Source organism: Apteryx rowi, unplaced genomic scaffold (assembly GCF_003343035.1).
Source record: "Apteryx rowi isolate R43461 unplaced genomic scaffold, aptRow1 scaffold_57, whole genome shotgun sequence".
In the NCBI taxonomy this organism is placed as follows: Eukaryota; Metazoa; Chordata; class Aves; order Apterygiformes; family Apterygidae; genus Apteryx; species Apteryx rowi.
In genome coordinates, this window is record NW_020450838.1 from 428643 (window position 1) to 444711 (window position 16069).

Here is a 16069-nt window from a genome sequence, read left to right on the forward strand (position 1 = left end):
CATGCAATCTTGAAGAACAATATAGGATGCATACCAAGAAAACGGGTCCCAAAGGGATGTTCAGGTTGAGTCCAGTCACTGCTATTGGCAGCCAACCACAGCGTGTAATTCCTTTCATAAAGTGATCGAGCCCCATCTGAAAACTAGTTAAGTATTGCAGCTCAGCTCCTCCTGTGAGAGGGTTCCAGAAACYTTCTGCTCTTATTGTTGAACTCTTCATATACTCTCTGCCCTAACTCAGATCCATGGCCAATTTATACACATTTGCTCTTATGTTAACATTGTCCTTTAACTTAAGAACTCGCCTCCTTCCCAGGTGTTWAACATTTTCTGGTGTGGACAGGGAGGCGCTCATATTCTCTCCTGCTGTTTTTTCCTAGACTGAGCAAGCCCAGCTCTTTCAGCCTTTCCTCATAAGATCCATAGCCACTGTCTGCCCTTGTTACAGTTCAAGGGCATCTTTCTATCCAAGCTAAGGTCCTAGTAGGACATGGTGGAATGTTAATTGCCATCTAGGATCACTTGTATGGTGCTTCTGGCATCAGATTTAAAAAACAAAATAAAAAAGAAGAAGATAGAAGAATGAGGGAGCAACAACTACTGAATCAACATTTCCTGTGTTACCTGGCTATCTTTTTTCTTGGAAACCTCCTGCAAAAAATGGTGACAAAGACCAATAGTGTTCACTGATTTGCTCTGACAAGCACAACTCAAGTTATGTTCATAATAACAAGAGCAAACTCAAGAGCACTTAGAAAAAATATGAGGTAAGGTTTCATGATAAACTGATAGATCTCACATACAATACACCAGGCATACATACACTCTCCCACTCTGCCTCCATATGCTGCTAACAAAGAAACAAAATATTGTTAATCTAAAAGAAAGTCCTGCCTGTAGTTGAGTAGAGCACAGATAACTAACAGTTATATGCTGGATGAAATTCAAGTAATATAGCCTATTAGACGAATGCTTTTCAGTCTTTTTCAATCTGTGGACCCCACAAAGGCTTTTCAAGGCAAGGGCTATAGCAAATTATTGTCTATGGGCAATAAATCTGCTTTGCTGATTACCTTTCAAGAAGCCCAAGCAACTCAGTATCCATGGTCCACAGGCTGGAAACCACTGTAGGTAAATGTGCATTGCTGATTAAAGAAAAGTCCATGTAAAAGTGCATGCACRTTCTGGATTGTCAGAACTATCCAACCTGCTTTAAATTGATTAATGTACAACAGAAAGTGGAAAGTTCCACTCTGAGGCCATCTATGGCTAAACAAGTTCATTTTCATATGTTTCCACAATACAAACAAAATAATAACATACATAGAGGAGTAACTGCCAGAGTCACTCTCTTGAGGTTCACAAAGTTTCCAGCTACAAGGTCTATTCCTATCTCATTAAGTGAATTTGAAATATTCCCAAAAATTCAATTAAAGATAAATCAAGCCATATTCCTCACATCTCTTACAATTGAGTGTAGCCAATATTTCAACAAAAAGAATACCATACAACATATTTGTGGTACATACACAGTCTCTACTCAGATGTGAAAGGCCCTGATCCTGGAAAGATTTACATGTCACAGTCACCTTTATAAAAGTCAATCAACCAAAAGTCTCCTGATGTCTCCAGCAAGAATCATAATTGCAGTTCAATTGGAACAGGCCATACGTAGGTCTCCCATATACCTGGAAAAGGCCTACTGAAGTACAACACCTCCAAAGAGAAGCATACGAAAAGAACCAAGGGTCTTCCACTGCAGAAGAGCCAACAGTCTAATAAATCAGGACATTTACCTGGCGTACAGGAAATCCCCATGCTCAAGTGTCTGGGGTCAACTGAGTAGTCCAGAGAGCTGCTGCTGGCTGTCAGAGCTCAGCGAGGGCCATCTGCTCCCTAAGGGACAGGGAGCTGAGCAATACCACAGCCAGAAGGGCAGAGGCCAGGGCCGGTCCCACCGCCCCCAGCGAGGGAGCAGGGCAGGCCTGGTGATGGCTGCCAGGTTCAACTGAGAGTTCAGATCATCAGGCAAGTTGATGGTGATGAGGCAGGTCTGAGGTCAAGCTGGGAAGTCAATCCATAGGTCTGGATCAGGCCCAGCAAAGGTAACCAGGGTCAGACATGGCCCCGTGAYGGCCAGGCAAGGCCAGGGGGTCGGGCCGAGGCTGGGCCAGGCAGTTGGCCCATGGGTCAGTGTTGGGAATGACAGGGCCACAGCCAGGCAGGGGCAGGGCTGTGGCGGAGCTGGAGACCAGCATTACTATGCCATTGCTCGGGCAGGGACTGACGGCCCTGGGCTGGGCTGAAGTGGGGCCTTGGGCAGCGATGAGGAGAGACGCCAGGAAAGGCTGGTCTGGGCCATTAGGGCTTATTAGTGCACTCAGGGCCCTGGCACTGGGCTTGTTACACTAAATAGCTATTCTGAGACAGGACTATACTGGCCACAGAATAAATCATGGATGTAAGGAAAACTTTGGTAACACATCCCTTTTTCATGAATCAACAATATTGATGAAAACTGCTTCAGCATAAAAATCTCAACCCACTGTAATCCCTGTCACCATTCTATAAATACAGCCTTAATTAAAGTACTGTACTTGTACTTTTAAACCAGAACTTGGTATACATTTAAACCCTTTGCTAAGTTAGGGCCTTGTTTATTTGTCCTTTGTTTACAGATGGTGATGGACAAGCTGATATTGCTGCCAGATCTTTCCCTTTCACATGTGTTCAGCAGAGTCCCCAGCCAGGGTAAATTGGTGTCGTTCCAGTGAAGCCAATTTACACCAGCTGAAGATTCAGGCCCACAGCTGTATTTGCGTAACCTCAGCACTGCATGAACACAGATTTTCCATTATAAATATCTGTGTATATGATTCATAGAGTACAGTAAGTTTAAACGATAGCACATTAAATTATTCCAGACAATGGGCCCAACTGTCAACCCGCTAGAAAATTAGTTAGATGTGTGACGTGACAAATAGCATTGTATTAATGTCAGAGCACTGTTTCTAACGTACTCATGCTGAATGTTCCTACTAAATGCCAGAGTAAGAGATACATGTTTTTATCTTGACAGATATCAAGCCACAGTCATGCACAAAGCAAGGCATAAGAGTCCTACAACGCTGAATAGAGAAGCAATAATACTATTGTTGAAGGTGGGAGAAAATTACAGATACTCAACACATAAATATGACTAATGATATTTGGGCATACTTTATTCATCCACGTATTTGCTTCACTTTTTTTGAAATATTGTACCTTTCCACCAGACTTAGTGACATCAAACACTCAGGCATTCTTGGAAAGGATTTTCTGTTCCTTAGCAAATGGAAACTGCCTTTCCTGAGCATATATCATCTGCAGAAAACTGCTTGCTATCTAAGTGCAAATTAATTCATTGGCTGGATAGGAAATGTCATACTAAGAGAGATAAATAGACAATAGACTCATGAATGGGGGGAAAAAAAAAGTTATGAAGAGATCAGACCAAGTCCCCCAGATGAGGAATTTTGCTCTCAGTTTTCAGAAGCTGTGACATTTATAATAAATTTCATTAAGCTGAAAACACTGTATGAGTTCGGTGACTTTATAGACTTTGATTCTATTCCCAGCATAATGTGTGACATTCCAGTGACTCAAAATAGCTGCCATTAAAAACAAAACAGCCAGACAAATGTTGACTGCTTTATATCAGAAGTGTGGAATTTCCCCTACCAAAATTACATGGGTCTGAGGCCCAGAGATACAACTGTGGAATAATCATAGGTTTAAACTCTGACATCTCATGACGCATCAAGGCCAGAGCCAAGTTGTACGCACAGACAGAAAGCCAAGGTATYGGCTTTCCTCTGGATTTCGTGATGGCTCTGGTGGACCCCAACACAGGGGATGGTCAACATTTCCTATCCCGCGAGGTGATACCTTGAGGACGACAACACAAGTTCCTGGGGACACTGTGCCCCAGCTATTTCCATATCCCATAAACCGGCCAGTTCAGCATTTTCCCTAMACACTTCTCTCCTTCCCACGCGTGGGTAGCAGGCATGGATGCGCCATGGGGCACACCAGGGCTCCCCCTACCTGCGCAACTCCCAGGTTCCTCGTGGTGGTGCCTCGGTGGCTACCTCAGTAAATAGCTTTGTTGATAAGAAGATTAAAATCCAGCTCGTCCTTCACAGCAAATTCTGACTCTCCAGGGCTAAAAGAACTGTAAAAGCCAATTTGGCTGGCTGTGAGGGTTTCGAACAACAGTGCTTGTCCAGCACGATTGACCACGTTTGGCTTTGTGGGGGCTGGGGGGGGGGCAGCCACCAACCGGCCTGAGCCGGTTCTAGCCGGTTCCAGCTGGTTCTGAACCAGGGGCAGTTGGGGGGGAGGGGGGTTATGTAAGTGTTTGATCACTTGCATCCATTTTTCTCAGAGCCCAGATCAGTGGTCAGAAGCCTGTGCTGACTGGCGATAAATTAAGCCAAATTCCTCAACCCCAGACTGTTTTGCCTGCGACACCTTTCCAACGCCTGCCTAAGAAGTAAGGCTTCCAGGATTTCTGTGCCAAGTAATATGGAGTGGCCTTGCAATACGGGAAAGTTCAAGAAAACATTTCTGAATTAATTTTCGTTGTGCATATAATGCGTAAGAAGAAAAGCCAGAGTGATCTGGCTTTTAAAAATTTAAAAATGACACTGATACTTCTTGGAACGATCCACGGACCATGCTCCCGGTTTCACCCTGGTTCAGCCAGTGCAAACTCCTGCGGAGACAACCTCTCGACCACACACCCGCCATCGTGTACTCCCTATAAACAGATATAAAGGCTAATTTAATATATACTTTTAAGACTCCAAGTTCTGCCAAGTGCGGGTCATTTAAAGCATTTCATCCAAGCCAGGAAGACATTCATTTAGGCAATAATCACATAGTTTCATCTGAAAGATGCGGCACAATAAATCTGTTGGCCTCATGCAYGGTTTAATTGCATGATTTCCTGACAGCTAGGCTCTTATCACCTAACCCTCTCCAGGATCAAAGCAATAAATATAAAAAGCCACTTTTTTTCTCTTTTTCTATATGTGCGGGCTTCCTTCTCCTGTAGAGCATTTGGGCCTCCTTGTCGTCTTTAGTTAAAACAGAAATTTCTTGGTTGTAATATGCTATATTCATCCTTAAAAATAAGTTTTAAGTCTGTATTCATATGCCAAAACACTTTCTTTTGCCACACTGATCAGGAGAGCATTCCTGTGCCTCCCAGCAATGCCAAGTTGGAGAAGTTGAAACAGCCTTGAAACGCTATCAAAATTGGCAACAAAAATAAAGAGGAAATTTGTGCAAATGCAAAAATATTCCACCAGAACATACTGCCTGAAATTATTTTTGGATCCATTCTAACGTGCATGGAGGAAGCAGGAGGAATAGTAACTACGTATGCAATGTCGGCAGCAGGAAACTACAAATAGTACAGCACACGGTGTTCCAGTTTCGGCAGCAGCAGGCTTCAGGGCTGTTTCCTTACAGTTAGGAGAGGGCAGGCTGCAGTGTGATTGCTTGGAAACCTCAAGCAGGAACTACGCCATCCTTCGGTTAATGTTCTGCCCTCTGGCGCTGCAAGGTCACAAGTGTGTTGGAYGATCCAGTGTAAATCCAATAGTAAGCAGCCCCAGACGGCTGTAACTGTGTTACAGGGCGTGCTAAGCGTCAAGGAAACGCGCAAGCCTTCCTCACCCCTACTTGTAGCAACGGAGCAAGGAATTGTTGTTGTATTTGCATTCCCATCACAAAGATCAGGTTCAATTCCACATGCTGCAGAGGCAGCATACTTAGCTGCCTGCAAAAAAGCAGATTTGGCAGCACCCAGCAGGATGGATGGATTAAGAAAGATGGAAAGCACACTGTTTTACACATCAGATCAGGACTCCTACTTCAGRACAGGCTTCCTGTGTGGCAGGAGGCAAGGCGGTTAACCCCTGTGGTTTTTAATTCCCCTTTTTTCACTTTGAACCTTGAATCCTTTGTACTTTCATTTTGCTGCTCCAAAGCCAATCCAGCTCAAAAGCAATCAGTCTCTGGCAGACGATTACCCTTCCTGATGGACGGCTGTCCATATCTTAAAAATCAGCAGCACAAATGCCATCAGAGAGATTCTTATGTGTTTTGCCCATGGAGTTTGAACTCAGGTCCCAGTGTTAGGGGAGGAAGTTTGTACCCTCAGAGCTGTCAAACCAGCAACAGACTCACTGCAGCAGCAACAGCAGTGTCAACAGTACGCTCCAAAAGGGAGGGATCCCTCCTCCATGGTTAAAGAAATAATGCTTGCAACAAGGGTTAGGTGACATTCACTGCTAGAGTAATATCCACCAGGAAGAAGACTTCTGATGTGTATTTATCCAATTCCCTCTACTGCTCTGCTCAGCAGGCAAGGCAATCCCACTCTTCCTCAAACCAGATGGCAAAACTGGGTTTGTAGCTGCTTTCAGTTGGAGGAGCAGCACAAAGCAGTTGGCGTGTACTTGTGAATTTGTCCTGTTGTTATTAGATTTGTGCCCAAACTTTCTAGTGGTGGATGGAAAGGCAGAAAAGCAAATGTTCACAATGCTAATGGTGCATAGGGGAAGACCTCCCGTGGCCTTGACTGATAAATAAGAAAATAGCAGGATACAAGGTTAACACTGTAAAAAAGTTGGAAGCTCTTCTGGAACATTACTAATAAAGAAGACATTTTGATTTTACAGTCCAATTAGCAGAAATGAGCTCTGTTTGTGCTTTGAGAGAAGTTAAAAACTTCGATAATGATCTCCTGATCTTGCAAAATCTGTTCTTTCCTACAGATACTAAGAACAGGATCTTATTAAGTGGGACCAGCAGTGGTCAAAGTAATGAACAGTTCCCACAGRGCACCCCATGATCACTTCCTGCTCTGGCAACTCTTCACTTTAGATTGGGGGCAACAAATTGAAGATGGCATTAGCAACCTGCCAGATGTCTACCTCATATTAAACAGAGCAGATATCAGCTATCTGCATCTTTAATTCACAGCCATAGCCTGCCGAGACTTCAAGTCCCAGCATGGAGGTTCCTAACTGAGGCCTACAGACTACACAGGATTCATCTTTCTATTCAGGATGAAGGAATTTGCAAGTAATTTATCCTTATAGGTGCTGAAGAGGATTTACCTCATACTTCCCCAGTAATTCTTTCCTGTCCATGATTTGGTGGAGGCGACTGCAGATTTTAGCTGCCACCCTCAGAGCCTTCCAAAGCCGAAGGTGCTGGTCCCACTCTGAAATGTCTTCGGCACGCATCCCTTGTTATAAGCAGTTTTTCTGTTTCTAGACAAACTTTGTTTCTTTTTGAAAAAGAAAGTCTGTGACCAGGTAAACCCAGTAATTTGGGGAATCCATAACCTCTTAGTTCTGTTCTGCTGCCACTGATCTTCAGAAAAAATTCAGAAAAGTTGCATTCAGAACATCATAACGTTTGTTCAGCTACATCGGAACATCTAATAGTGGCTTATCCAAGAGAAAGAGCACTGATGCACTTCGAGACAAAGCAGTAGCACTACTCAGTAGCAAGAATTCAATTATTTTTAAATGCAAAAAAAAAAATGATAGCACATTTGAATAAACACAGTGAAAACTAATGAAAAACTGTGCTGTCACAATAGAGTTATTGCTACATGCTTTCAATTCTCACCTGTCTTATTAGAGCCTCCTTTATTCTAAGATGTGTGAAGTAATTAAATAAAAGTGACTGGAGCTTGCATACAGGTGCATTTTGGGAAATACACAGATTTTTTAAGGATGGATATACAGTTTCTCTCTTTGATATGATTTTTCTGTGTTGGTCCTTTGTCCCATACTGATTGATGCTGCTGCAAAGGTTTTTACATAAAACATCTTACGTCAAGCAGAATAAGATTTCAGTACCTCAGTGTGCTACGTGCCATACAGAAGTGCAGTTAACCATTGTACATGCTCCCAGCTGAGTCTCAGGTTAAGTTTCCTTTCCCTATCGCCTGTGGAATTATCCTTCCAACATTTTAAGGTCTGATGCAGTAAGACGGTGTTTGTAAAGGCAACAATTTAGGGAAACAATATGCACTCACCTTCTGCGTTCTGTCTGGTATTAGCAGTTCTGTGTCAGAGCAAAAACTTCATTTTGAATATGGAGCTTATCCTCTCCATTGTGTTTTTACTTTCAGAGGGGGCTTAAATACAAAGGATGGCACAGGAATGACTGTGGGTGATGGTTAGGCATTGACAACCATCTATTCAAACAGCAGCTTCTTTGGACTGACTGCTGACTTCCCTTCCCAGCACTGGTATCCCAAGTCTGACTTTATGAAGGGTGAAAAACAGTCATCTAGTGAGAACCTCTATACCAAAAAAGGCACCATATGCCATGGGAAACTTCAGATTATAAAAAAGAATTTGTCACTGGCAGTATGAGAGAGTAGAGACCAGATATGGAAACAATGTTTCAGGAGTGAACAGGCACTCTGTGCAAGAATCCATATGTATGAGAAAAGGCAGAGAAAAAGAAGCAAAAACTACTTAAAATACTTTGACTAAATGTTGTTCTTGAGCAGTGTCTATTCATATAGTCATGTTTACTCCCTTTCAGATCCATAAAGATGGAGATCTTTATATTTCTTCTATAGCTTAAAAATAAAGAGCAATTGTGCCAGGAACATTTTCAAAGCCTGTTTTTCATGTACTTAGAGTCTTACAAGCCCTGGCAAATCAGAATGCCCATAATGTTATAAATGTATGCTTACATAACCGGAATATTGTGGAGGCCACCAACAGAGGTAGCCGGAAGTAAGATCCCATTTCTGTAATGGGGTGGCAAAGTCTCTAACCCCTCCACCAGTAAGGCTGGAGCCAGACATGGTGGCTCGAGATGGTGGCTACACAGCACCCAGGAAACTTCAGAAGCGTGTGGGTCCTGCATGTAGGGCTCTAACAACGGTGGCTTGCTGAATATCCATCGGGGTAATTTCTAAAGAGACTGTGAGAGTCTTCCACTAATTTACAGAGAAGTTGAGTCTCTCACTGCTTGACTGAACCAGGCCTCCATCTTTTGTAACAGATGCCTCTAGCAGCAAAATGAAGTGGGGTCAGGGGATCCAGCTAAAACTAGCATGAAAGCAAATGATTTTGCCTCATGAAGAGAGAAGCAGCTGCTTCGGGCTGAGAGGGCTAGGTGACGATGACAAATTGAGTCCCTGTGATCTCTAAGAACTCTTTCTGTAGGACTATGGGTAAGGAATACCATTCTTGCTTAGCAGTAAAATCTTGGTCTCTTGTCTCATAAAGCTCTCTGCAAACACCTGCATGCTTACACACACAGACCCCAGTTCTGTACCTCTCCCGATCTGGAGTCAGGATCTGTATCCCACTGCCACTGTCCCTTTGCTGCACAGGCATTTGGGATGGGCTCAGAGGAAAGCAACGTGCTCAAAGGAGCCTCGCAGAGGCCCTCAGTCAAATGTCTCTGCAGAAAACACTAAGCTTATTGGCTTTTTTTAATTGAGGAAGTCTTACGGAGCTTATCTCAGGTCTAACAACACCCCCTGTATTTGAAAGCTCTGGGAAAGCTCCTTACTGTGACGCTCATTTACTGTGCTGTTGTGATATCCATGGTGTAAGTACTTAGACTGAAAATCCAGGGCACACCGAGTTCTGTATGCCAATGTGGTGTTCATGTAACTTCAGTGAAATCTGTCTTATGCAAAAAGCCATTTCTAATCCATGCTCATTATGCCTGTATGATTATTACTGTTAACAGTTTAACACAGAAATTCATTAACAAATCCTTCCCCAGTGGAACAGCACAGGAGGCATATATATTTCTCCTTGGTGCAAGACACTAAGGATATGCTCTCATTATTATCCTGATTCTGCTTCTTTCCCCTCCTAATATGCCTCCTACCTCCTCCCCAGTCCTAACTAACCACCTGACTCTCCCCAGAACTCAGTCACTTTTTACATTCATTTCACATATGACAGCTTTCCCCCCTGTCAGCTCCTCGGTACTTTTCTCATCAGTTTCCCAGACTCATTGCTTGAGACACATCCCGCTTCCAGTAATTTCTAAGCCATATTTTCACACAAAATCTGGGAGGCAAATGTATATATGGCACGTAGAACAGATCAGAGAAACTGAGCACTTCTAGCAGCAGCGAAATAATAGTGGGGAAATGGTTGGTCCTGAGTGGACTTTATCTCAGTCTGAGGAGTCTGTCCAGTCAACTTAGTGTATCAGGAAGTTGCCCATTGCCAGATGCTATGCCTTTTGGCATTACACAAATCCTTAAGGGTTAATAAGACAAGATGTAAATGGGAAGACTCTGCCATCTACTTATGTATCACTTCCAGGGTYTTTTGACACTGCTGCAATAAGGAAAAGTGGAGATGAAGGGAAGTGAAGAAGGAAGTGAAGATGTTGCTGATCTTTTCAATCTTTCTTATGCTGCTATTCTGGAAAGTCAGCTAAGACCCATTTCTAGGAAATGCTTCCCCACACAGCATCACTTGACTAAAGGAACAGTTACTATTGCTGTACTTAATGGACTGTAATAAAATAAACTGCCTCCTATTAGCAAGAAGGATCATATCATCAGATTTGTAATGCATTTTATTACAGTGTATACAGCATCAGAATTTTTAAGTGCAGTGTAAAGGGAAGTAATGCTTGAAACGGTTGATGCAGATATGCATCATAATCTTGGTCATAAATGTACCAATACTCCCGCTTCTCTCAAGCAGCAAAATACCAATGTTTCTTTCTTCATTCCAATTTTTTTCCTAAAGCAAAGGGCAAATTTCCACACTTAGGTTTCTACTATTACACCAAAGTTATTCTACAGGTTTTTAGACAAAGGATGCACAGCATTCCTTCCTTCTGAGGAACATAAACCTTTGCCAGGTGTAATACTCCAATAAGAGTGTGGTAAGCATGGTTTAAATACTCAGTTTACATGCTTATTGGATAATCTCCTCTCCCATTGACTTGACTGTAGTCAAGTTCTCTGTTATCTTTCTAGACTGTGTATGTTGTTAAGCTAGATTCTAGGCCAGGAACTCCTAAGTTTCATCTGGCACTTGAGAATAACTGCAAATGGGCATATTGTGCCATATTGTGCTCCTGCCAAAAATCAGTAGTTTTCCCAGTCCTTTCATCAGGAAGAGGAATAGGACACTGGACAGGAGTCCAGTACAGCTGGTTTATCTGCGAGTTTCCTCTTTCAGAGGCCAAAGGCTCCATTATTTGTGTGACTAAATGGAGACTGATTCTCACAGAGCCTATCTAGCAGAATAACACTCACCAGTTCCCTTATTTAAGGAGACCAGACTAAGGAAAAGTCCTAAATCAGGGCTGTGTGTGGGAAGGGAGCATGTGCTCCGCAGAGCCACAGCCTCACTGCCCACACCTGCATAGTGGTGGGATGCAGGGGGATTGGTGCAACCGTAATTCCACCTCGTCCCCCTCAGCCTTTTCGTCTTGCCTAGTCCTCCCCCCTTCCAAACTTGTCTTTTACCATAAGAACTTTGCATTGTTATTACCTTCAGATCACTCATACACTTACCAAAATCTTCCTGTAACCCCATCCTGGTCACATAGTCTGGGAACTGGGAGGAACAGCCATTGCAGGGTATGACCTAGAGGCCATCCCCTGTGCTGTTCCTGGGCTCCCTGCTTCCTCCCTCGGTAGCTACCTGCCGAGCAGCAGTCCCACAGCAGCCCCTGGCAGCCGGCACAGCCTCCCCCATCTTGCTCCATGGGCAAAACCACAAGCAGAAGTATGTTTTTCAAAGGGAAGCTTTGAAAGGCAGGAAGTTTTGGCTGCAAGCTGGCTACTTTGCTGTCCCTTGCAAACTAAATGTGGCCTGTGGTTTGCCACTAGACTTTCCAAAAAGTTGGCCCAGTGTGAACAAAAAGTTCCTCCCACCGCAACCTTCAAGTGGAATTCACTCACTGCATTTTATAACTGCGGCTGCCATTTTTTGGAGTTTGCTTTTGCACTGTGATATGACTTTGGAAAAGCAGAAAGCAGAAGGGGGAGGTTGGGATAGAAAGAACAGGTCTCTGTCTCGTGTTAGTGGCTGACCCCACTGATATTATAGCAGCCTGCTCTTTCTTTGCTCTGGTGCTACAAGTTCACAACAGAGATCCTGGGTTCAGTCAAGCTGATGACTATATTGTTTGTATTTAATGTGGACAACGGCGATTACATCATGATAACTGTTTTTCATTCAGATACATGCAGGGGGAGTAAAACTGATATGGAATCAACTGAGAATGATGGGGAAATTCCTACAAAAATCAAGGTGGGTGCCAGTTACAGATCATTTCCAGAAGGCCTGGAAAGTGCAGAGTAGGATAATTTGTTGTCTTTTCCTGGTATTTATTCAAGTGCAAAGCATGTGGAATCTTTCCTGAATTCTTCTCCCTGTCCAGATTTCAACCAATCAATTAACATTTCTCAGATTGTTCTAATAGTTGGATCTATGTTGATTGTGGTTTTTTGTTTTAAACAATATTCAATTTAAACCAAACTACATTCTTCATGTTACTAATGGCTAAAAATATTTTCCCTGTTATCCAGTAAAAACACAGTGAAGACTCAGTTCTGGTTTCAGTCATACACACACACACACACACATGTATATATAAAAATGTATATTAGTTGGTGAGGAATGAATTTGTTAGCAGTGCGGGTCAGGGCTACACTGGAGGCTGAAATGTGTTATTTATCAGCAGATCATTAGAGTCAGCACTGCACAGCATGTGAACTTCCTCACATCACTCTGCCAAAGCACCCCACGTGGCCGACCTGCCTGGATGACTGTCTGCTGACTTGAGCTCCAAGGAGCTTCCAGTTTCCATCCGGCGATTCAGTCCCGCTGCACTGCTTGTGCCCATGCGATAGCCCAACTTTTGTTCTCCCTCTGCGCCAGCATGGGAAAACAAAAACCCAAAAGGCCTGACATGGAGATGAAGTTTCTCTACAGACAGCTGCATTCCACCACCGATTCCAGTGGGAGAAGCCCAGGGTGGGACTGCTAACCCCTCCGTTTCTTTTACCAAACATGCGAGTTGCTCAGCAGACAACTTTTCAGACCGTCTGGTCCCAGCCTGGAGCCTCTAATCACTCAAAGAGGGTGGGGGAAGAACAAGAACCCACAGTCATATTTCTTATCGGTATCCAGTACACTTTTGCAAACAGTGAAAAGAGCTCAATCTGACTGACCCAGTCTCAGTAGGATTAGTACCCTAGCCTAGAAGCTGTGCTTCAGTTGTTTGAAGAGAGACTTTTACTGCTGTAAGATGGAGTACCCTGGGAAGCAAGATACCTTTTGCTTTGAATAATTTAAGTGTCTGGCCAGCAACTGTCACTTATAAATTTTCAGAGAGAGGGGATCTATGAGAAAAAAAAGTGTGAATTGCTTTGCTTTGAACACCTAGAATATTTTGAGACCAAGGGGTTCAGAAGACCAAGGGGCTTAAAATACTGCATATTTTTCCTTCTAGTGTCCCCTTTTTTTCTCTTCCTCCTTTAAGTATTTTTCAGGCAATGAGGACACTTGAAATCTTTAAAATAAGAGGTGTCTGGAAAATGCAAAGTCCTTGTCCATTTTCTCCTTATTAAAATGGTTTCCTAAAATATCACCCAACGAGTATACAGAAATATTTTAAAAGGCCTTAAAACCTTATTTATATTCAGAATTTTACGTCAGTGTTTGACTTTTTACAGGGTATTAGAGCTGTCATTTGATAAGTACTAAATGACATATCCAGGTTATAGAGAAAGAGCTGTTTGTCTCCCCAGGAGATGAAGACCATCCTGTCTCTGCTACTACACCTAATGCTAGAGGGTAGAGTTCAGCTGAGCAAATGGAGGTATCAGGAAACTTTAAAATTCAATACACAGACATACTGTGGTGGATACTTATACAGGAGAGACGGTACTCACTGGATTTAGCTCTGAACTTTTTATGAAACAAGTACTTTCCAGCATGAGATGGTCGGACTATTTCAAAGAGACCTGCAAAAGGCAGCTAAGGAAAACAAGCACATTTATATTTTACATCAGTCTGCATATTTGAAATGTCAAGTAAAAGGGCCTGCAACCTTCTCTGGAACAGTTTTAGGGAGCCACACACTGAAAAGATTAAAAAACACTGGCTTGAGAGTAGAAAACAACAAAATATTTTCTATTCTTTGGGAAAGTGTAGAAGTACAGTCCAAGAAAAAACAAGGAGCGCTACCCTGGGAAGCCAAAGCAAGACTGGGTGTTTAGTTAAGAGGTAAGGGGTAGATATGTAAGAGAGATCTAGAAGATCAAAATCCCTGTTTTGTCAGTTGAAATTGCTCGAGTCAGGCAGTGTTAAAAAGGCAGAAATCACATTCTCACTGCTTCTTCCTTCATCACAAAAGCTTCATGTATTCAGATGAGTCACAGATTCTTGACTGACACTGCAGAGATTCTCATTTTAGAGACTCATCTAAATTCACGGTTTTCCCAGAAAGAGGATTGATTATACAATGATGGAGCCCTTTTGGTCACAGCCCTCCTTAGAGATACTTAGTACATGCACTGAAAACCAATGTCTTCTGTCTTGCTTCACACTACTGAAGATTGTATTTGTTTCTACAATGTGTTTTTCCCTGACATTTTAAAAATAAGTATTAATTTGCACCTGATAAAAAATATCACCTTCAATGGGTTCCCTTTTCAGATGAGGTCTGCATTTCTTCTTCTATCGCTCCTGGGTCCATGCAAACACATTAGTAAAACAAYCGTATTGTACATTAAGTGGAGGAGACTCAGAGATTGGGGCTTTTGATGGATATACACAGACTAGATAAGCACGAGTCCGAGAGCTCAGTACCTTCCCCTGAGAATACCGTACTTCTGTGACCTACAGTTTTATATGTGCAGTGAGGACTTCTCACAAAACCGCCTAATCAGACTCCAAGCACTTCTGCATAAAGAGGGTGAGACAGCCAAGACTCAATACAGTTTTCTAACGTAAAATCACCAAAATCAGTACCCGTCAATGCTTCCAGAGGCAGACAGCAGCAGAACAGTATAAGAAGTCTGCTTTATTGTGCATTATTGACATATACAGGCATTGTTGTATATGAAACCTGGGCAGGGGACACTGATTGTTTTAGCAAGCCTTTTCAACTAGCATGACAAGGTGCCATGCTTCTCTTTCAGGGGACTTCCCTATCTACCACAGGTTCTCAGATGAGTATCTTCTGAAGAGGGTAGGAATAGGGATGTAACTGCAGCTATACTACACACTTCTTGTTATGCTATGGAATTATAGCTTCATAAAACCATGTTACTTACCAATGCTTCTGTTGCCCTACATTCTTTTGTATATTGTAGTTCATCTGAAGACATACTACGTGTTTTTCAGGCTGATATGCTACATTACAAATGTCTAAGAAATAGGAAGTTGCAATGCAATCTCTCTATGGAATAATTTAATGTTAAATATTTCTCAAATCTGATCTTATGTTGGTGAATAGGAATCTTGGCCACTGACTCAGCATCAGGTATGAAGTCAAATGCCATCCTTATGTGCTGTTTAATGCAAACCAGCCACAGTGAGTTTTGCATACTGTCGTCATTTGAGAATACTTTCTCATGGTCTATTTATATGTTTATTTAAGCCTGAACCTAAACACAATCTCAGATCTCATGCTGTGGGAACTAAGTGGCCACGTCCTTAGTACTCAGTTCCATGACTAAAGATTTTACCTGTTGCAGATCCTGTTGTGATTTCCTAGGAAAGGTAAACTGAAGATGTGGACTGGGATAACAGTTAGGAGGAATTTAACTACAGAGATCCCATAGACTCACAAAAAGTGCAAACATTAATCRTAGTAAATCAAACCCTAAAATTATTCTTCTTTAGGCGCTATGACAGGCAGAAAAATACATTCATAAGTTTAGTAGAAGAAACTTGAATAAAGCCTGATCCTCGTGATAATGTCTATCAAATGTACCCACTATGACATGAAAAAGCAGATGAACTTTCACCAAAAGTGA

At 42.6% G+C, this 16069-nt stretch overlaps 1 protein-coding gene across 1 annotated transcript in view; it reads right to left on the reverse strand.

Moving 5' to 3' along the window:
* The window catches only part of LOC112973832 (kalirin), a 267351-nt gene that overhangs the window by 202484 nt on the left and 48798 nt on the right, over nucleotides 1-16069 (reverse strand). The gene's annotated exons all lie outside the window — the stretch shown is intronic.